General features: G+C 42.2%; 1 protein-coding gene across 2 annotated transcripts in view; it reads left to right on the forward strand.

The window, feature by feature from the left end:
* The first annotated feature begins 16208 nt into the window (after positions 1-16208).
* The window catches only part of LOC134226587 (neurogenic protein mastermind), a 471961-nt gene continuing 465825 nt past the window's right edge, over positions 16209-22344 (forward strand). Inside the window, exons 1-2 of one of the 2 annotated variants that reach the window (XM_062707446.1) lie at positions 16209-16429; positions 17985-18326. The gene's annotated coding sequence lies outside the window, so the exon portion shown is untranslated. Of the gene's footprint in view, positions 16430-17736; positions 17846-17984; positions 18327-22344 lie in introns of those variants that run through there. The other variant, XM_062707447.1, reaches the window with a different exon arrangement.

The following is a 22344-nucleotide window of genomic DNA, read 5'->3' on the forward strand; positions in this document are numbered from 1 at the left end:
CCTGCATCCTCCTGGAATCCGGCCGATTTAAACCTCAACTCTACAAATAACACGACCGGAAAACAAAGGAGCTCACGATCGTCTTCAAAATCTTCTACTAGCAACGCATCATCCAGCAATAGAGTGTCGAACCATCAACAGACATTGGCCATACAGTGGAACATATGGTCGGGGTTCAACCAAATCACACCAAGCGCCAACGAAAATTAACCCATTTTTCTGCTCAAACTTTCGTTTAGCAGATTTAGTTAGTCACAAATCGTACCGGATATCCCTTAATCCAATAACTGAGGATATCCTACTGCAAATGTACGCTTAAATTGATGAGAAACTATTTCCGTTGTCCTTGTACGAACAAAATATCACAAGTCAGTCCAAAAGCCGCTTGGTCCGGTTTAGCTGAACCCCGACCATATGTGGTCTCCGATCGCATATTAGTGAGCTACAGGTCCTGATCACACAATACCAACCAATTCTCATCTGCCTACAAGAAACAAATATTGGCAACCTTAGAGACGAATCCAAAGCCTCTCTTCTTGGAACCGAATACCAAATAATATTTAGTCACTGCTCATGGCAGACAAGGTGCTGCCCTCGCTATTAGGAGTGGAACCCCGTTCAACAAATTCCCATTATCAAGCACTATACATGCAGTCGCGATACAGCTACATGCTCCCGTGAGCATTACAGTGGCCTCAGTGTACTGCCCATGATCGCATATTTGTAACACTCGCATTTTTGTTCATTTTGTAAAAATCCTGTGATTCTCTCAGAAAGCTTAATTTTTTGCATCTAATCCCACAACAGTAAAATAGGCTTTACTATCTTTCTTATCTGTGGTAAACTGGAAATGATTGAGTTTGTGGGGAGGATTGACATACGATTTACAAAATCAACCAAAATGCAAATGTTACATTTATGCGATCATGGGCAGTGTACTTACCATCCAAAGACAAGAACGCTATTAGATTCCCGACTAGAAGAGCATAACAGAAACTGAACACAATATTAACATATTGTGATATTTATAACTTATTTTGATACAATTTTGTTCTTAGTAGCCATAGCCATTATCTTTCAAATGTTGTAACAGGATTTTATCATAATATGATTTAAAAAATCCTTAACACCGAATTGCCCAACAGTAGGCAATTAAAATAGATGTAGCAAAGTCTTCCAGCCATATAGATATCACAACGCTGATATAATTTGCAAAGGTTGCCTTATTTGTAATGTTGTTAGTTTCATGTTCTCGAAAAATATTCTTGTTCAGACAATAACAAAAGTTTTGTATTGTTGATCACAATCTGGAGACCTATCACGAACTGTAAAAATGAGCAGCTGCACAGAAACAACATTTTTGTATCTGATTATGTTATAAATTTCTAACAAAATATGTTATTTTTATCATAAAATTGTAACAAAATTTGATAGTTTTTTGTTTTCAGTAGTGTGATTTAGATATTTTAACAACATCCTGCACCACGTTTCTAACAAATTTTGTTTTAAAAGTTTAGTATAACATAATAACATAGGCATATTGATATAATTTTGATATGACCTTCTAGTCGGGTTACTCGGTGACCTCTTGGAAGAACTACCAAAGCCAGTACTTCTGCTAGGTGATTTGAATGCCCACCACACAGCTTGGGGCAGTAGGATCGGTATATCAGCCAGCGAAGCAAAACAAACAGGAGAGCAAATACTTGAACTCGCCGTCCATCACGATATGGTGTTGCTCAATGACGGCTCTCATACCCGAATCGATCCAGTCTCTGGAAGCTCTCAGGCCCTAGATATCTCTTTCTGCTCCACATCACTGGCTGCAAAATTTTCTTGGAATGTCCTACCGGACTTTTTGGACAGTTGTCATATGCCCATATTAATCACAACGGCTAGCACTTCCAACGATTCACATCATCGTGCAAGATGGTCATACGACAAAGCCAATTGGAGCCTCTACGAAGACCTTACCAGCAATAATCTGAACCCAGGACAATCGCTGTCGGTCGAAAGAGTTCTCACGCCGAATAATCCACGCAGCAGAAAAAAAAGCATTCCACGCACAACCGGCAAAAACGGCACGAAGTCGGTAATATGGTGGAACGATGACGTTCAAAAAGCCATGAAGAAGAGGCGCGAACACTTGCGAGCACTCCGTCGGCTTAATCAAGATGATCCCCGGAAACCAGAGGCACTAGAACTTTTTCAAAAAGCGCGATCTGAATGCAGGAGACTAATTCGTGACTCCAAGCAAAAATGCTGGGATGATTTCGTCGAAACTATAAACCCCAGCAGCGATTCTGGACAACTGTGGAGCAAAATCAACAGGCTCCAAGGAAAATGGAGATAAACTACAATCACAATAAATCTCCCAACAGGAAACACCAAGGATGGGCGAGAAATAACTGAAGCACTTGCACTTAATACGAGAAAAAGACATCTGATGCCAACTATCCTGGAAAGTTTCGGAACCAACACCAAAAAAACGCCCACACTTTCAACAAAACTCAACGACCTAATACATATAAACGCTACAATATTAATTTCTCCATGGAAGAACTCATGTGGAGCCTTGACCGACGCACAGAAGGACCAATCTTCAAAAAGACGGTCAAAAACCATTTTTTCAAAATGATCCAAATTGATAACTTGAGTCATGGCTTGTTAGAAGAATACTTGACGATGATGTAAACATAGTTTTGAGTCATTTTATTCGGGTGGATCTTACCTTCACAGTCAATACAAGTTGAGCATGTTGTCGATTTTTAATTCCGGTAAATCGTGTAACATTTATCTCACTGCTTCATTATGTTGGCCACGACGTATACATCACCCAAACCTATTATATTTGGCACCATCACAAAGTGTAGTCCAAAAACTAATAAAGTCACGCATATACGTTCGTAAATTATTTTTGATCGCGCAGAAAGTACTCGGTCTTTATTATGTATAAAATTATTATTGTATTATCTTCTTGCTGTATTCATTGTGAAATTCAAAAAGGTACCCATCGGTACCCATCAATGAAATTCACACTGTAGTTTCGTTTTTTTGTCAGGAATCCAATCCTGCAGAAATTAGGTTCCGCCACCCTCCGCCCGGTCAGTTATTTCGGTTTTACTGACAGTGGTCGTTTCGGTCTTGCCAATTTTGATAAAAAGCAACGCACAGTATGTTTTCTCTTCTCCTTCTACTTCTCATTTGCCCCAATACAATGGTGCGACATCAGCTGAAAATTGTCTAGGGGTCGTACACTTATTACGTAAGCGTTATTTCTGGTTTTTTCAACATCCCTCCCTTTATGTAAAATTTCTTACATACAAATGATTTTTTATTTATAGGTAAATCGACAGATCCCCGTCCCCAATAAAGGCATACGTAATATGTGTACGGCCCCCTAGTACCATTTGTTCTTGTCTCACGCATACTTTAATTAAGGAAATTCCACGTGATCATGAGTTTTTACAAGCACTTGCGCTCTGAGATTTTGAAAATATTGTTAAAGGAAGTAGGACAAACTATCAAGTCATGTCATGTTTAGTCGCAATGCAGGGAGAGTATTTTATTTGACCCCTACCCCTAGATCATGAGTTTTTCACATGAACCGGAATACCAAGAAACGATTTGCGCCTCTACAGCTTTACTTTGTGTAGGGACGAAACAAAATCCATTCTCCAAATTTCTAATAATGGAATACATTTTTCCGTTAGCACTGCAGTGAGGCGGCAGAAATTGGTAATTAAAGGTAGCAGTTAATACCTGTGAAAGTGCTCATAGAAATAGAACTCTACACTGGCGGCGCCAGCCATTGATATTTGATGAGGCAACGCTTGGTGCAAGCACGTTGTCTTTGAGAACGTCAGCGTGCTTGCGACGACTGGTGCCCCACCTCTTGTTCCGGTAGTGGATCTCTTGCTTACCGGTCGGCGATGCCGAGAAGATGAACCATCCATTCAATGAAATATCATAATATGTGGTATGCTAGACCATTTTATTCACTTTTAACATTTTTGACCGTCTTTTTTGGAATTGGTCCCACTGTGCGACGTGGAGAATCATCTACCGGAGCTGATAATATAAGCTATCCAATGCTTCAGCACCTGCCGTATACTTCCAAAATGGCTTTGCTGGAACTATACAACTGGATCTGGGATATCGGAACTTTCCCAGCTGAATGGAAACTTGGCACGGTGATTCCAACAACGAAACCAGAAGCTGACCGAAGTAAACCAGAGGGTTTTAGGCCCATAACTCTTTTGAGCTTCATGGGTAAAGTATTTGGAAGAATGGTGATTCGGCGCCTAATAAACGAATTGGAGTCGGCCGGAAAACTAAATACGCGTCAGCATGCTTTCCGATCAGGGAAAGGATTCGACACCCATCTGGCCACCCAAGAATATCCTCTAGAACTTGAGGAGGGCAATCAAGTTGAAATTGTCCCCCTCGACATCGCGAAAGCGTATGATACTACATGGATACCGCACACTATCAGGCTGGAAAATATCCGGTAGAATGATAAACATTCTATTAAGTTTTCTATGTGACAGGCAATTTCAACTACCTGTCAATGTCAATGGAGTTCTATCAGGTATCAGAAAGGCGGAAAACGGAGTTCTCCAAGGAATCATCTTATCGGTAACACTTTTTTTGGTGGCCATGCAGCCGATTTTTGACAAAATCCGTAACGCTGCAAATGTTCTGCTATACGCTGGCGATGTCATCATTATAGTGAAAGAAAAAAAATCATGGCACAGTTCGCAAGACTCTACGACAAGTTGTATACGATGTTTTTCACTGGGCTACTAGCGTTGGCTTCTCTATTGCGCCGACTAAATCGAAATTACTACATATCTGCAACGTACGTCACCGCGAAAGAGGAAGAACCATCAAGCTTGACAATACTCCAATTCCTATAGTCAGAAAAATGAAAATTCTCGGGATAACAGTAGACTCTAAGTTTAACTTCATTCAATACTTTACGAACGTCAAAAAGAGCTATAGTAGCAGAATTCGCATTCTCCGAATTTTGGGTCACCGAAGCAGCCGAGATACCCTTTTGAAGTGGGAGCAGCGCTAATCACAACGAAACTTTTCTTTGACATTGGGCTCACCAGTGTCAGTATGGAGCACATGGAACGGATATTAGGCCCAACCTATCATGTTATCATTTTCACTGACTCTGCAAGCTGTATCGACGCCATACTTGGAGGTCAATCCAGGCACCCTTGGATTCAACAGGTTGAAAAAGCCGTCGAAGGTCGAAACATAATTATTTGTTGGATACCAGCTGGTATTTCCGGCAATGAGCAAGCAGATAAGCTTGCAAAAGAAGGCAGAAACCAACAACTTCTGGAAACTCCCATACCACCACAAGATGTCGTGCACGCTATTAAAAAGGAAATCTGGAAGACTTGGGAATCAGACTGGCTCCACAGCAGGGGGTACCTGAGGCAAATCAAACACACGCCAACGAAATATCTGGATCGCTGTAATGCCTCTGAGCAGCGCATACTTACACGACTTAGAATTGGACACACTCGCCTAGCCCATTCGCATATACTGAACCGTAGCCACCCCCCAATATGGTGCGTAACTGCGTAACAAGTAACTGTGCATCATATTCTGGTAGATTGCAGAGGATACACTAAGCAGCGAGCCACCTTCGGAATAAATGGATCACTTGATAATATTCTAGAACATCATATAGATAAAGAAACAGCTATTATAAAATTCATAAAAGAATGTAATTTGTACAGTGAAATTTAGGATAACCGTTAAACTAATTTGCTCAACAGTAATTCTGTTGTAACTTGAACCCCGACACGAATGCCATGATGGGGGCCCTCCTTAGCCGTGCGGTAAGACGCGCGGCTACAAAGCAAGACCATGCTGAGGGTGGCTGGGTTCGATTCCCGGTGCCAGTCTAAGCAATTTTCGGATTGGAAATTGTCTCGACTTCCCTGGGCATAAAAGTATCATCGTGTTAGCCTCATGACATACGAATGCAAAAATGGTAACCTTGCTTAGAAACCTCGCAGTTAATAACTGTGGAAGTGCTTAATGAACACTAAGCTGCGAGGCGGCTCTGTACCAGTGTGGGATGTAATGCCAATAAGAAGAAGAAGACGAATGTCATGATAATGGTAAAGTGTCATAAATACATAATAATAATAATAATAATAAACCTCGTTCGACTGACCTCCCGAGCAAAGCTTGAGAGCAAATCGATAACTAATTTTGTTGTAGTGAAATCGCCTAATTTTTATAACTCAGATTGATATTCTTTTGGTCGTTTAAACGTTTAAAATAACAAAATATACAGCAGGAAATTCTTACTGTGACATCAAATTGAAAACTAATCCTGCTATCGATGAGAGCAAATCGAAAACTAATTTTGTTATTGGTTCCGATAACAAAATAAGTACACAGTTTGATGTCAGATCATACAATTTAGAAATCAACAGCAAAATGATCAAAATATGTAATCAGTCATGATGATTCATATTTGAAAACAAATTATGATTTCGATTTGATATCAATATCAAAATTTGTTTTCTATATGCTCTCATTATGTTTTCAGACTTTGCTCGGGCTTTAACCCCCTCTGGAACACGCATGTACACTTGCTCGTGAAGAACACCATTGCCATGTCCATTTGGTGGACCTTCATATCTTGATTCTTCTCCAGAGATCTTAGTTCATCATTGATTGCTTTTTCTATTTCGACTAATTTGGATGTCCGTAAACTGCTGCGTAGCTTGTAGGTATGTACCTGTTGAAATTCATCAGCCGGAGAAAGTGCTCTATAATGCAACGTAAACACCAGTCAAGCAGTTTGACGAATATTGACTCCGCCCCCAAGAAAACGCTTCGGTTGCTGCTTTGTTTGAACGTGTGTGAAGTTGTTCGAACAACCATTTGACAGTTGGCGGCTCGGTTGGAAAAAATTAAAACGGTTTGATTTTGGTTTGAGTTGTCGGGGGTGGAGTCAAGGTTCGCCGAACGTGTTTGAGCATTTGTAGTGAAGTTGCACAAACCCCCATATATTTTTTGATGGTTGGTGCTCAAGTTGGCGCTTCGGTCGTTCGTGTGTGATATTGTTGGTCGAATAAATTGATTGTTCGTGCCGTTGTTGGTAAAACTTGATGGATGTTTGAATAAACGAGAGGTGGAGTCAATGTTGGTCAAACTGCTTGACCGTGTGTACGTTCCATAAGGCAATAAAGTCAGCAAACCAACCTGGAGCTCTGCGCTCCCGACCACTGGACCTCAGAACATGCTCCTCACAGTTGTTCCCATTTAATTGTGGTGGGAGCGCTGATGCACCTTCATCATTGTTTTCTTCATCAACGTATTCATGTTCATCATCAGTCTCATCAACTTCTGGTATATCGCTCCCTGGCTCAGCTCTTTTTGGTTCTTCTCTTACATTTTAGGATGTGAATTACTTCCGGTATCACTAATTTCGTATTTTTATCGTTTTCTTGTGTCTTGAACGTGTCGTTTTCTTGTGTCTTGACGTCTCGCGCTACAAACATTTTTCTAGTTTCCATATTCCACAGACCACACACTACGTTGGCCAGTCACATCCAACTTACTCCTCTTCTGTTTCGGAATCCACGCAAACGAAAGACATCCAAATACTCGAAGCTTGCTAACAGCTGGTTTCTCACCGTACCAATGCTCAGCAGGTGTTACATTCACAGTCAAGGCTTCGGTAGGACTTCGATTCGTCACGTACACTGCGTTTAGCACCGCTTCGCCCCACATGGACTTCGCTAACATAGCCCTTATCTTCTCGGCAACCGTTCGATTGAATCTTTCTGCAACTCCATTATGTTGCGGGGTATAACCAACGGTCGATTCAACTTGAATACCTTGCTTCGTGTAATATGCATGTTGATCGCTTGAAAAGTACTCTCTCCCTAGGTCGCATCACTTGTTGAAATTTTTAATCCAAACTTCGCGGTCGCCATGGCTTCAAACAGACTTGACATGTTCGCTTCATCAAATAGACAACAGCAAAATGGGTGTAATCGTCAATAAACGACACAAAGTACTGATACCCATCTATTGTCTTCGGTGTTATCTAGCCACAGACATCCGTATGGATACGCTCCAAAGGTCTTGTTGTTCTTAGTCGAGTTTTGTTGAACGTAGTCGAGTTTTGTTGAACGTTCTGTTTCAGCCGTTGCACGTTCTTAAAGCTTAGGTGTCCAAATCGTTTGTGCCATAACTGCAACTCGTTTTCATTTCGTTTCGCGACCATAGCCAAGTCTGAAGTAACACAGCTCATCTTCAGATAAAACAGACTTCCACGTAACATTGCCACAGCTGAAGTTTCACCATCTTTAGATAATATCGCTCGATCTGGCTTGAAATCTACATTTACACCAGCTTTCAGCAAACGGGCTAACGATAGCAAATTAAATTTAAGTTTTTTCGCGAAAAGTACATTTCCCAGCGACACCATCAGTCCGCTTCCCCTGCACCGTACCTTCTTTTGTAGCAGTTAACTTCTCACCTTCCTTCGTACTCTCAATCTCTAAAGGCTTGTCGAACTTGCACAAAGCTTGAAAATATTCTTCATTTGACACCATATGCCGACTTGCTCCCGAATCTAGGATCTATTCGATATACGATTCCTTCTTCAGGTCCTTCCTTCCTTTCTGAGACAGCACTAACGCAATTTCTCTATCAACCGGTACAGTCGCTACTTGAGCCTTGACATACCTCTTCTTTATCTTCGGACAGAAGAATTTCTTATGTCCTGCTTCGCCATAAATGAATCATTTGCCTTGAAACTTGCTTCTATCCTTGCTTCTCACCGGTTTCACTGCAAAAGCTGATTCTGATCCGTCCGAAACACCGTTGACAACTGAACCATCCTCTATTCCCGAACGTTCCTGCTCTTCAGCGAATAATCGCGCCTTTACAGTGTCTAGTTTCAGCTGATCGTCTCCAAGGTTCTCCATAGCGCTTGTAACAACATCATACGACGACGGTAGCGAAATAAACAGCTGACTCACGGCATCCAACTCTGAAACAGTTGCCCCAGCTTCTTTCAACTGCCGGATCAACTCATCAAACCGGTGGAAATGGTCCATTAACTGGATTCCTTCTACCATTTTCAGCGTTGCCAGGGATCTTCAAATATAGGTTTGCGTTGCAAAACCCTTCTTCGCAAACGTATTCGCTAGGGTACTCCACGTTTCTTACGCGGTATTCTTATCACGCACGAACTCCAGATGTGAATCAGCAGTGTACGCCACCAGAAGAGCCTTGGCTTTTTCGTCCTTTTCTTGGAAAGCTTCCAACTGCGCCGCTTCCGTTGGTGCATTTTACGTAAGCATCTGCGTTTCTACGCGGAATTTCATTACGTCGTATCCGTCGCCGGCAAATTGGTCAATCCCAACTTTGGCTGCATTTGACATCTTTACATCTTCTCCGTGAACTTGTAACAAGCTTTCTAATCTTGAAACAATTCACTCTATATAGTCAGTGATCTAACGCATCTAGGCCCATAACCTAAAGACGTTTGCTCAGTAACAAGATTGATGAAATAATGAATAAGTTTTTCAGTTGGTTGGTCCTGAAGTGCCTGCATTAAGGCTCCCCCAGACCTAAGCGATTTCATCGCCGCGGCGGCGACAACTAGTCGCCGCGATTCTATCGTTGGGTCGCTGCAGGCAATGTTCTATTTACGCTTCCATACCAACGGCGACAGAATCGCTGTCGCCAAGCGATAGAATCGCGTCGCGTGTGTTTGGGGGAACCTTTATACTGCCGCTAACCGCAAGTCGAGCACATCTGTATATGGACCTCCATATACAGATGTGCTCGACTTGCGGTTAGCGGCAGTATACAAGTGGCGCAATACTCCTACCTTTAAGAACCTTGTGCTCGATTGGAACAACCGATTTGATAGCAAGCGCACCGTTCCAATTTTGACACTGCGTCTCTTTGTTTTAAGTGCAGCCTCTTTAGTTGGGTCTAAACAACATCTCGGTAACCAAGGCCGCGAATAATCAATTGCTTCTTCGATTTGACGTCACTTTTTCAGATTACGGCAGTAATGTTAGTCTTTTTCGCTTCAGAGATGGCTTTTCAGTCTTGACAAAATCGAAACACTGTTATTTAATCTTGTCGAACGTTTCGGTCCGTTTGGGACCTACCTCAGCGACTCAATTCTTACAGGTTTATCCTCAACTGTGGTTCAGCTGAACCATTGATGGTCACGAGGTCAGGATTTTCCCACATAACCGAGAACGGTTCGAGCTCCGTGGACTGAGTTTATGCGACGTAGTGCAAGGATTGGAAACCAGCGCTAGCGCTCCTACATACGGGAAGGCATTCTCTTCAATATCTAGGCGATTATTTTTCAGAAATCTAGTGGGGATTCCTTAGGGAATCCAGTCGGAATTCCTTCGGGTACCAACCTATTCCTACCGCAGAATACCATAGGGATTCCAATAATGATTACATTAGGAACTTAATGGGAATACCTTCAGAAAACTAATGGGAATTCATCCGAAAATCCAATTGGGATTCTTTCGGGAATCCAAAGGTGATTCCTTTGGCAGTGCAATGGGAATTTCTTCAGAAATGCAAGGAGAATTTCCTTCAGTGTTACAATGGGGATTTGTTCGAGAACCCAATTGTGATTTCTTCAGGAAACTAATCTAGATTCCTTTGGAATGCACTGGAGATTCCTTTGGGAGTCCAAAGATGATTCCTTTGGAAGTGCAATGAGGATTCCTGCGGAATTTCAATGAGAATTTTTCTAGAATCCAAGTGTTTCTTTCGGGAGTGCAGTGGGGATTCTTTCGTAAGTATAATGTGGATTTTTCCGGAATCCAATGTTTATTGAATGACTTCATTCCTTCAGGAGTCCAAAGGTGATTCTTTTGGGAGTGCAGTAAGAATTCCTTCGGAAATCCAATAGAGATTTTTTTCGAGAGTCCAATGGTGATACTTTCGGGAGTCTAAAAGTTATGCTTTTGGGAAAGCAGTGTGGATTACTTCGGGAAAACAATGGGTATTTTTTGTGAGTCCAAAGGTGATCCTGTCGAAAGTCCTTTAAGAGTCCAATGATAATTGAAAGTTCAAAAGTGATTCTTCTGGGAGTGTAGTGGTTTTTTTTTGTAAATCCAATGGTGATTCCTTTGTGAGTTCAATGACGATTCCTTCGGGAATCCAAAGGTGATTTCTTTTGATATGCAGTGAGGATTCTTTCGGGAATAAAATAGGGATTTTTTTGGGAGTCGAATGGTGATTCCCTTGGAAGTGCATTGGAGATTTCTTCGGCAACCCAATGGGGTTTTTTTTTGTGACTCCAATGGATTCCTTTGGAAATTCAATAGAGATTTTTCTAGGAGTCTGAAGGTGTGGATTCAGAATCCAGTGAGGATTCTTACAGATATCTAATGCAGATTTCTTTGGAAGTTCAGCGGAAATACTTCGGAAATCTAGTAAGAATCCATTCAGGAATAGGAATTCTTTTAGCCAATCTTTCTGAAGTTCTAACTGCACATCTCATGGAGATCCTCATGCTATTACTCCTGGAGTTCCCCCTACAAACCTTCCTGAAGTCCCTGCCAGTAATCTCCTAGAGTTACTTCAGCAAATTTTCCCGGTGCTTCTCCAGCAAATCCACCCGCAGTTCCTATATTCCCTTCGTATACCTTGGAGATTCTCCCTCAGAATCCTATAGAGATTCCCTTTAGAACATCTGAAGGAATTCATTCGAAATTTCTGACGGATTCCCTGTGGAATCCCTGGAGGGTTTCGGAATTCCTGCATGATTCCCTTCAAAATCCCTAAAGGTTTTCCTGTAAGAATCCCTGGAGGAATTCATGAAGACTTCGATAGATAAATCCTAGGAAAATATCCCAGGAGGAATCCCTGAAGGATTCCTTGGAGAAATCCATGGAGAGATTCCTGGAGGATTCCCTGGAGGGATTCTTGAAGGATTATGTAGAGGAATTCTTAGTGAATTCACTGAAGGAGTTCCTGGAGGAATCCCATGAGGATTCCCTGGAGGAATCCTTGGAGAAATCCCTGGAGGATTCCTTGGAGGAATTCGTGGAGGATTACATTTTAAAATCACTGGAGGAAACCCTTCAGAATTCCCTGTAGGAAACCCTTGAGGATTTCCTGCAGGATAATCCCTAAAGGATTCTCGTCAGAATCCCTAAAAGATTCCTGTCAGAATCCCGAAAGGATTCTCGTCAGAATCCCGAAAGGATTCTCGTCAGAATCCCGAAAGGATTCCCGTCAGAATCCCGAAAGGATTCCCGTCAGAATCCCGAAAGGATTCCCGTCAGAATCCCGAAAGGATTCCCGTCAGAATCCCGAAAGGATTCCCGTCAGAATCCCGAAAGGATTCTCGTCAGAATCCCGAAAGGATTCCCGTCAGAATCCCGAAAGGATTCCCGTCAGAATCCCGAAAGGATTCCCGTCAGAATCCCGAAAGGATTCCCGTCAGAATCCCGAAAGGATTCCCGTCAGAATTCCGGAAGGATTTCTGTCAACATTCCGAAAGGATTCCCGTTAGAATCCCGAAAGGATTCTCGTCAGAATCCCGAAAGGATTCTCGTCAGAATCCCGAAAGGATTCTCGTCAGAATCCCGAAAGGATTCTCGTCAGAATCTCGAAAGGATTCTCGTCAGAATCCCGAAAGGATTCTCGTCAGAATCCCGAAAGGATTACCGTCAGAATCCCGAAAGGATTCCCGTTAGAATCCCGAAAGGATTCCCGTTAGAGTCCCGAAAGGATTCCCGTCAGAATCCCGAAAGGATTCCCGTCACAATCCCGAAAGGCTTCCCGTCAGAATCCCGAAAAGATTCCCGTCAGAAGCCCGAAACGATTCCCGTCAGAATCCCGAAAGGATTCCCGTCAGAATCCCGAAGGATTCTCGTAAGAATCCCGAAAGGATTCCCGTCAGAATTCCGGAAAGATTTCCGTCAAAATCCCGAAAGGATTCCCGTTAGAATCCCGAAAGGATTCTCGTCAAAATCCCGAAAGGATTCCCGTCAGAATCCCGAAAGGATTCTTGTCAGAATCCCGAAAGGATTCCCGTTAGAATCCCGAAAGGATTCCCGTTAGAATCCCGAAAGGATTCCCGTTAGAGTCCCGAAAGGATTCTCGTCAGAATCCCTAAAGGATTCCCGTCAGAATCCCGAAAGGCTTCCCGTCAGAATCCCGAAAAGATTCCCGTCAGAATCCCGAAAGGATTCTCGTCAGAATCCCTAAAGGATTCCCGTCAGAATCCCGAAAGGATTCCCGTCAGAATCCCGAAAGGATTCTCGTCAGAATCCCGAAAGGATTCTCGTCAGAATCCCGAAAGGATTCCCGTCAGAATCCCGAAAGGATTCCCGTTAGAATCCCGAAAGGTTTCCCGTTAGAGTCCCGAAAGGATTCCAGTCAGAATCCCGAAAGGATTCCCGTCAGAATCCCGAAGGATTCCCGTCAGAATTGCGAAAGGATTACCGTCAGAATCCCGAAAGGATTCCTGTCAAAATCCCGTAAGGATTCCCGTCATAATCCCGAAAGGATTCCCGTCAGAATCCTGAACGGATTCCCGTCAGAATTCCGGAAGGATTTCCGTCAAAATCCCGAATGATTCTCGTTAGAATCCCGAAAGGATTCCCGTCAGAATCTTGAAAGGATTCTCTTCAGAATTTCGAAAAGATTCCCGTCAAAATCCGGAAAGAATTTCCTTCGGAATCCCGAAAGGATTCTCGTCAGAATCCCGAAAGGATTCTCGTCAGAATCTCGAAAGGATTCTCGTCAGAATCCCGAAAGGATTACCGTCAGAAACCCGAAAGGATTCACGTTAGAACCCCGAAAGGATTACCGTCAGAATCTCGAACGGATTCCCGTCAGAATCTCGAAAGGATTCCCGTCAGAATCCCGAAAGGAATCCCGTTAGAATCCCGAAAGGATTCCCGTCAGAATCCCGAAAGGATTCCCGTCAGAATCCCGAAAGGATTCCCGTCAGAATCCCGAAAGGATTACCGTCAGAATCCCGAAAGGATCACCGTCAGAATTCCGGAAGAATTTTCGTCAAAATCCCGAAAAAATTCCCGTTAGAATCCCGAAAGGATTCCCGTCAGAATCCCGAACGGATTCCCGTTAGAATCTCGAAAGGAGTCTCTTCAGAATTCCGAAAGGATTTCCGTCAGAATCCCGAAAAGATTCCCGTCAGAATCCCGGAAGGATTCCCGTCAGAATCCCTAAAGGATTCCCGTCAAAATCCCGAAAGGATTCCCGTCAGAATCTCGAAATGATTCCCGTAAAAATCCCGAAAGGATTCCCGTCAGAATCCTGAAAGGATTCTCGTCAGAATCCCGAAAGGATTCCCGTCAGAATCCCGAAAGGATTCCCGTCAGAATCCCGAACGGATTCCCGTCAGAATCCCAAAAGAATTCCCGTCAGAATTCCGGAAGGATTTCCAGAAAATTCAGAAAGGATTCCCGTCAAAATCCCGAAAGGATTCCCGTCAGAATCCCGAAAGGATTCCCGTCAGAATCCCGAAAGGATTTCCGTCAGAATTCCGAAAGGGCTCCCGCAGAATCCCGAAAGGATTTCCGTCAGGATCCCGAAAGGATTCCCGTCAGAATCCCGAAAGAATCCATAATAGATTTCCGTCGGAATCCTTGAAGGATTTTCGTCGGAATCCTGAAATGATTCCCTTCAAAAACCCAAAAGGATTCCTATCAGAATCCCGAAAGAATACCCGTTAGAATCCCGAGAGATTTCCCGTCGGAATCCTGAAAGAATTTCCGTCGGAATTCCGAAAGATTTCCCATCATCCCTTAAAGATTCTCGTCGGAGTTCCTAAAGGATTCCCGTCGGAATCCCGACAGAATTCCCGTCCGAATACCGAAATAGTACCGCTCCGGTGAAAATGGAAAATTTAGATTTGGTCTATTTATTTAACTGTCAAAAAATAGAATAGACCGCCACCAGTGAAAACGTCCTCAGTTTTTATTTCTGCTGCTCGGCAGAAATCTGCACAGCCCTGCGTCAGCACGGTAAAAAACTGATATTTTGGCCAAAATGACTTTTGTTAGCTGATTTCCGGCAAATTATTTGCAGATTTTCAGCAACTTTGACAGAAATCTCGTCAAAAAAACATGTTTGTTGGGGCACGGCTGTGCGAATCTCGGCGAAAGTTTAACACTTTGCTAAGATCCCGGTAAAAAGAAGTGTGTGCGCCTAAATTGCTGCTTCTACCTTAGTTGAACAGCTCGTGCATATACCCCTCGTACGTCATAATAATACGATTACCGTTTCAGATAAGTAAACTGCAGCACCCCCTGCTGAATGTGGTTTTGACAGTAAGCTTTTACACACACATGCAAACTACATCATATGGATCTCAGATGTATCCACCTTACAGTACTTTTGTTGGAAGCTTGACTAAAACGTGAAATAAATTTAATTTTTCCCATTTTTTTTTTTTCTAACTTTCTTTCAAATGGTGTTTAATAATTCCGCTTTTGACTTTTTTTTTTCCTTTGCTTTTGAGACGTCTTGAGCTCGGACCTAGTTGATCCATCTCGCTTCGCTTTTGACTTTAACTTTTTCTCAGTTCTCAGTTCTCAGCAAAGCTGAAGAACAGGATGACAGTTATGCGTTGCTTGCGTAATGAATGGTGTGCGAGTAGATTACAATTTGGATTGCGGGAGGCTTGTCCTGAGTTCTTCCCTCATATAATTAAATTGTGTATTATGTAGAGAGTTTATCTTGAAAATATATTGTACGTAAATGATTCCATAACCGATCACGGTGCCAGCCTTCACAACAAAAGTCACAAAAATGTCAAATAAACCGATGGACTACAATCAACCCTCTCACGCTCCGATTGTACAGGGATGGAGAAATGCAATGAAACGAACGAGAATCGCGCGAAGCATCGATCAAAACGCAAACGGCGATAATTATGAATGGGAGTATAGTCTCGTCTGCGAAAGCCGTCACCACTACACTCTCCCTCGCGACTGGAACATGGAACATCGAGCATCATCGGGGAAGCAACAGTCGCCGCGTCTTCCACGACCGTTTTAGCGTAGTGGTAAGAGCGGATCGGCTTCACGGTATCTCTATCTGTCCGTCGTTTACGGTGTTCCGTGTTCAAGCTCGAGGGTCAAGTCGCCAGTTAGTTGTTCGCTACATTTCTACGCGTACGGCAGCGTTTCGAATTTCTACGGCTACCGTTGTGACAAACTACACTGTTTTGTACAGAGGGACCCAGTGAGGGCTAGAGTTTACCTTTGAGTGCATGTGAAAGGATTCGCGGGACGCAACCCTTCGCATACCGAGCGAACCGTCCATCCCCTTCGAGGAATTTCAGTGTTTGGAAAAACGGAAATATCCGGTGTGACAGTTTGAATGGGCGAAGTTATTCGTTCACATCGAAGTGAGTGAATTTCGTGTGAAACAATCGCGTGATTGGGGAGCGATGATAATCATCGAGATCGACGGTGGCGGCGGTTGGTGCCGCTAATTGACAGTTCCGCTCTGTCAGCCAGTCTACTCCCTTTGGCGAATGTGCTGTTCGCTAAGCAATTTTGTCCGTACGAATTCTCTGTGTGCCGAGTGCGAGTGTGACCTATCCACCCCGAAGGGTTTCGTTATTCGCTTTTAGGCGCTGTCCGATGGACAAAGACAATGGTATGCGTTCATGAAGTGTGGTGGTGTGGGAATGCACCATAGATCAGGACAGGATTGATTGCGTGAGGGAAAGGTATTTAGCTGCGGTGATCGAGATGATCTTCGTCGTGCGGTCGGTGGTTGTTTCATGAGATTGAATTGAATGAACTGTAAATGAGATTTGGGTCTAGCACTTGAAGTTGTGGGTGTTTTTTTGTTAAATAATTGTTTCAGTCCAAATTTTTATTTTTTATTATTTCTTTATAAACCTAACAAAAAATATGAACTTGAAAAATTCAATTATATATAAAAAATGCCAAATTTTTTTCAACTTGTCTTTTGAAAGTATTTCAAATAATTATTTTTGTTTAAAAGAAAAATAAATGTATAGAATTTGCTAACAAAAAAATGCTAATGTTTTATTGATCAGATTCATTTTACATTATTTTTACACACATTCAACCGAATTTTCACAAAAAATACATAAATCGTAATCATAAATCATTAAAACATTTCTTGCTTACTGTCATCGAGAAATATCAATCACAACTCTAGCAAAGCAGACTATAATCGAATCAAACAGGAAAGGGAATAAAAACAAAACTCTCACGAAGACAACAACAATGCTTAGGCGGCGACGGCGAGGACACATGCTGAATTGCACTCATACACCTGCAGCAGCGACCGATCTCTCACAAACTCAAACAAACACCAGTCCAAAGCGCTGGAAACAAAACACAGCACTGCTGTGAAGAAGGAAAACAGAGAATCCCATCCGAGAGACACCGCACTGGCGAGCAATCGAGTGAGCAGCAAGCAGCAGCGGGGGCAAAGCAATGCAATGAGACAAAACAGCAAAACACCGGTTTTTTGGTCATTTGCGTGGTGGTTGCCGTTGTTATTTTTGTTGTTAGTGACCGAAGAAGAAAGAGAATAGCAGAGCAGCCACACGCGAGGCGCGCACTGTTTTGGGCAACCGGCGGCGGTGGAAGAGAAGCGACCGTACACAACGACGAAACGAAGGAGGCAAAGACGAACAAAAGGGAAGAGAATGTACAGGACGGGTCGACGGGGACGAGACGTGAACGAAGAAACATCGCCCGGGTGTGGCGCGCGCGGCGAAGGGAATAAAACAAAAAGTTCAACGATGAAATGAAGCCTCTACTTTGATACTTACCTTCTGGTTGCTTACTTGCCTATACCCACGTTTTGCTACTCTTTCCCGCGATGCTCGCTGATGATGATGGTGATGGTGAATGGTTGTTTGTTGATTTTGCGTTTTTTTTCTTGTGTTAAATTTCATTTCTTTATTTCATTTCAAGTGAGAATGTTTGATACAAGCACAAAGTCGGTGTGGTGATTGGCGATTAATTAAGGTGAAATTCGAGCGAAAGAAGAGAAGAAAGTGCCAAGAGGAAAACGAAGAAAGTGACATTAACCTTAATGCAGAATGAAAGGCGTACTGTGAATAGTAGAAGGAAATGAATGAATGAAATAGGCGAAGATTTACAGTGAGAAACGCGAAAAGTGTCATTTACTGGAGAAAAGTGGTTGGAGGAGTGGAAATAAGCAAAACAGTTACTGATATCTGGATTAATGACATCTAACGATAATTGCTGTTAATCGAGCGAAATAACAACACCAATTAAATCAGTTGAAAAAAGGTAAGTCAACGATAAAGCATGAGATTACTAATTCGTTTCAGTTTGGTTATAAAGTTGTGTAGAGCAGAGTAGAATGTTAAAAGCCTAGCGGACAAGATCGTGAATTTCTATTTAGTTCAACCGTTTTTGATAAAACGATTCCAACTTTTACGATTCATTATCAATCACCAAGGCTCAAGCATAGAAGTTCAATTTTGCTAATAAACACTATCATGAGTTTTAAATATTTATCCAACTTCTTCTTTTGAAAGGAAGTAACAGAAAAAAGTATTTTTGTAAGAATGTTGAGGCCTAGGTCATCGAAAAACTGTGGCCTACCAAGACTTCACGTCGGAATGCAAGGCGTCTTACAGAGGTACTTTAGATGAGTGATCTTTCAGTATGTGATAATTTGGCAGATGTTGCTCTATTTTCTCGAAAGTCTGTACAAAGCAATTCTGAACAGAATACAGGAATCTGCTGTTGTATTTTATACCCAACGGATATTGTCTTACAAACATTCCACATTCAAAAACCGTCGAAAAATCTGTGCCATCAGGCATCAGTGAAGCCTAATGTGTATCGATAGAGAACAATCAACGGCGATATATGTTCATCAATAGATGTATAACCCATAGCCCTGCAAATGGATCTTTGAGATGGAGTACTGTCGTCGCAGCGATCAAAAGTCAATAACAACGAGATTCTGGGGATGAAAAGTGATATCGCCAACGAATTTGTTATTCGAGCATTTTATGATGAATCGGAAGAGATTTGATGCAATGTGTACAAACCAAACCATACATGACCAAATGATGATCATCGCTACAACTCGGTAAGAGTTATTCTCATGCACTACCCACATCTGATTAAACCTTTTAACAACACGATTCATTGATGCCAAAATGTAAGACCAAGCCTTAAGGTTTTGTACAGTAGAGATAGATGACGACGATGGTGCAGTCTAAACTGAGTAACTATATTAATGATAGTAACAGACATGATCAGTCTCAAAGTAATGACGGGTAAAAAATGAAATGGCGTAAATAAGTGTCGAAGACTGAACGGAATAAAATAAGGAAATGTCTTGCCGCCGGACTAAGTAAGAATGAGGCTCGAATTCAAGCACTTTCAAATAACATCCTTTCGACACTGCAGTCTGAAAAATGATCCTGATATGAAGATCAATTGAATCCGATCGCTAAGAGGACAAATGCAAATATTTATCCGAATTAGCGAGCTGGATTAACCATTGTAACACTCCAAGCAGCCATATCAAAGGAAGAGTTCAATCTGAATCATGATAATTGCGAATTGAATTGGGAGATGTCAAGACCATTCTACAAACTCCAATGCTGATCCTTATTTAGGCAAAACCTCTTACAAGCATATGACGAGCATGAAATGGTGGGAATAACAGTTAACACTAAGAACTAGGCTGACCATACGTACCGTATTTAACGGGACAGTCCAGTTTTTAGACCTTATTGTGCCGTCCCGCTATAATCTAAAAATCCTCAATTTATTCCGTTTTCTTCCAAAGAGCACAAGCACACCACTCGATACGCAAGCAAGGCACAACTGTCATTTTTATTATTTCACGTATGCTGCGACGCAGCAAAACTAAATTAACAAAAATGACAGTTATGCGCCGCCTCTGAATCGAGTGGTGTGCCCCCGAAAACGCGAGCACTTTGGAACTTGGATTCCGTCAGGAGTGACCTTAAGATGGGATCTCATGTACCAAAAAGTATTTTAATAAGAAAGCAGAGTTTATGAAGACATCGATATAAAGGCATTACGCTAAATTAGAACGAGTAACTTTGGAGTGCTACAATATGCATTTGAAGTTAGCTAAGCATACACGTAAAAAATTCAATGTTATTTATCATTAACATTTCTTATACTTCTTTGCCAAAGCAGGCGCTTAATGATATGTATAAAAAAACTTATACATCGCATTAATCACATACATTCCTAAACTTATACTTTTCATTGACTTGTGAAGGTTATTAGCTTTTTGATATGGGATTATTCATTAGGTGGCATAATGAAGAGTATAAGTATTTTCGAATGGTTTTTTGCCATAACATATAAGGTTATTTTTTTACGTGTAAACCGGAATCATTTGACCTGTTTTCGAAGAAGGTAAAGAGGGCAGAAGAATGTGAATCAGACCGGAAGAGGAGACTGCACAGGAAAAAACTGACGAGAGGAGGATTCTAAAGGAGCTTAAGGAAAAACCAGTATACTACGTAAATTCCGATAAGGGCAATGCAGTAGTGGTAATGGATAAAGAGGACTACGACGAACAGATGACGACGAAAATCAACGGAGGACCTTATAGACATTTGAGAGTGGATCCGCTACCAGGATTAATAAGACTACAACAAAACAATAAAGGAGTGTAAGGCGATCATCGGAGAAGCTCGAGTGAAGACAGTAGACCCGGTTCTACCTAGGATTAAAGGACTACCAAAAATCCATAAACCCGGCAAGGAAATGCGAGAGAGAGTTTCATCAGTGGGGTTCCCTACCCAAAAGATAGCCAAATGGTTGGTAAAGGAGTTCCAAAATAAGCCGAAACCATTCCCCAGCAGGTCAGTCATCAACACCCAGGAGTTCGCCCGGAAGCTGTTGGAATCAGGACACATCGAAGAAGAGGTATCATTCGATGTAGCGGCATTGTTCCCTAGTTTTCTAGTGAAAGATGCTCTGAATCTTATAGAGGATTGGCTGCTAACACAAAGGATAGAAACAACATGGCGAGGAAAGGTGAAGATGTACCTCAATCTGGCACGGCTATGTCTGACGGAGAACTACTTCACATTTCGTGGCAACTACTACAAACGGGTATACCCCGTTGGGCATAAGTACGTTAGGCATAAAGACGTTTGGCATAAGTACGTTAGGCATAAAATGACTCAAAGAACAGCCCATGACATAAAGAAGGCAGAATTATGCCAAACGTCCATTATGCCTAACGTACATTATGCCTAACGTCCGTTATGCCTAACGTCCATTATGCCTAACGTACTTATGCCTAACGTCCTTATGCCTAACGTACTTATGCCTACCGTCGCGGACCCACTACAAACAGACGAATGGAGCACCGATGGGAAATCCGTTTTGTGCGTTTTTGTGCGAACTGTTCATGGCGAATCTGGAGAACAACCTACAAGAACAAGGAATACTACCCGAGAAATGGAGGAGATACGTTGACGACATTTTCAGCATCTTCAACCGAAAGGATCTACCCAGGGTTTTGGAAGCGATAAACAACGTGCATAAGGACGTCAAATTTACCTTCGAGGAGGAAAAATAAGGTAAACTACTGGTCATTAGGAAAGCAAATACAACATTGAGCCTCGTAATCTACAGGAAGCCCACGAACACCATGAGAGTCATCCCATATACATCGAACCATTCGTACCAACATAAAATGGCAGCATTTCATCACATGATCCACAGGATGCAGACGATACCCCTGAGCGAAGAAGGAAAAACAAAGGAACTACAATACATCTTGGAAACAGCTAAGATCAACGGATACCAGGAGAGGACTATACTATACGAGCGATCATCAACAAGAAGGAAAGGACCCTACGAAGAAATGGACAACTACAACGCTGACACCGATCGATGAGCCGTTAAAAAGAGTTTCGGTCCCATATAATAAACACATCACCAACCATCTACACCCTTGACTAAGGAAATTCAACGAAGGATAAAGTAGAAATGTTAAATAAGGCAGGGGTTTATAAAATAAGTTGTTCCCAATGTGAAAAAATCTATATAGGCCAAACAAAAAGATCATTAGATATGAGGTTCAAGGAACATATGGCGGAAGTGAGTAAGGCGAGAAGAGAAAACGATAAGGGATTACATTACGAATTTATATCGAAGCTAGCAGAGCATGTGTATAAGGAAAATCACCCAATTACGGCATCAAATATTAAAATCTTAAGAAATGTCTCTACCCCATGGAAACTCGATGTAGCTGAGAGTTTTGAAAACTACCGACAGGTACTAAACAGCG

This window comes from Armigeres subalbatus, chromosome 3 (genome assembly GCF_024139115.2).
Source record: "Armigeres subalbatus isolate Guangzhou_Male chromosome 3, GZ_Asu_2, whole genome shotgun sequence".
Taxonomy (NCBI): Eukaryota; Metazoa; Arthropoda; class Insecta; order Diptera; family Culicidae; genus Armigeres; species Armigeres subalbatus.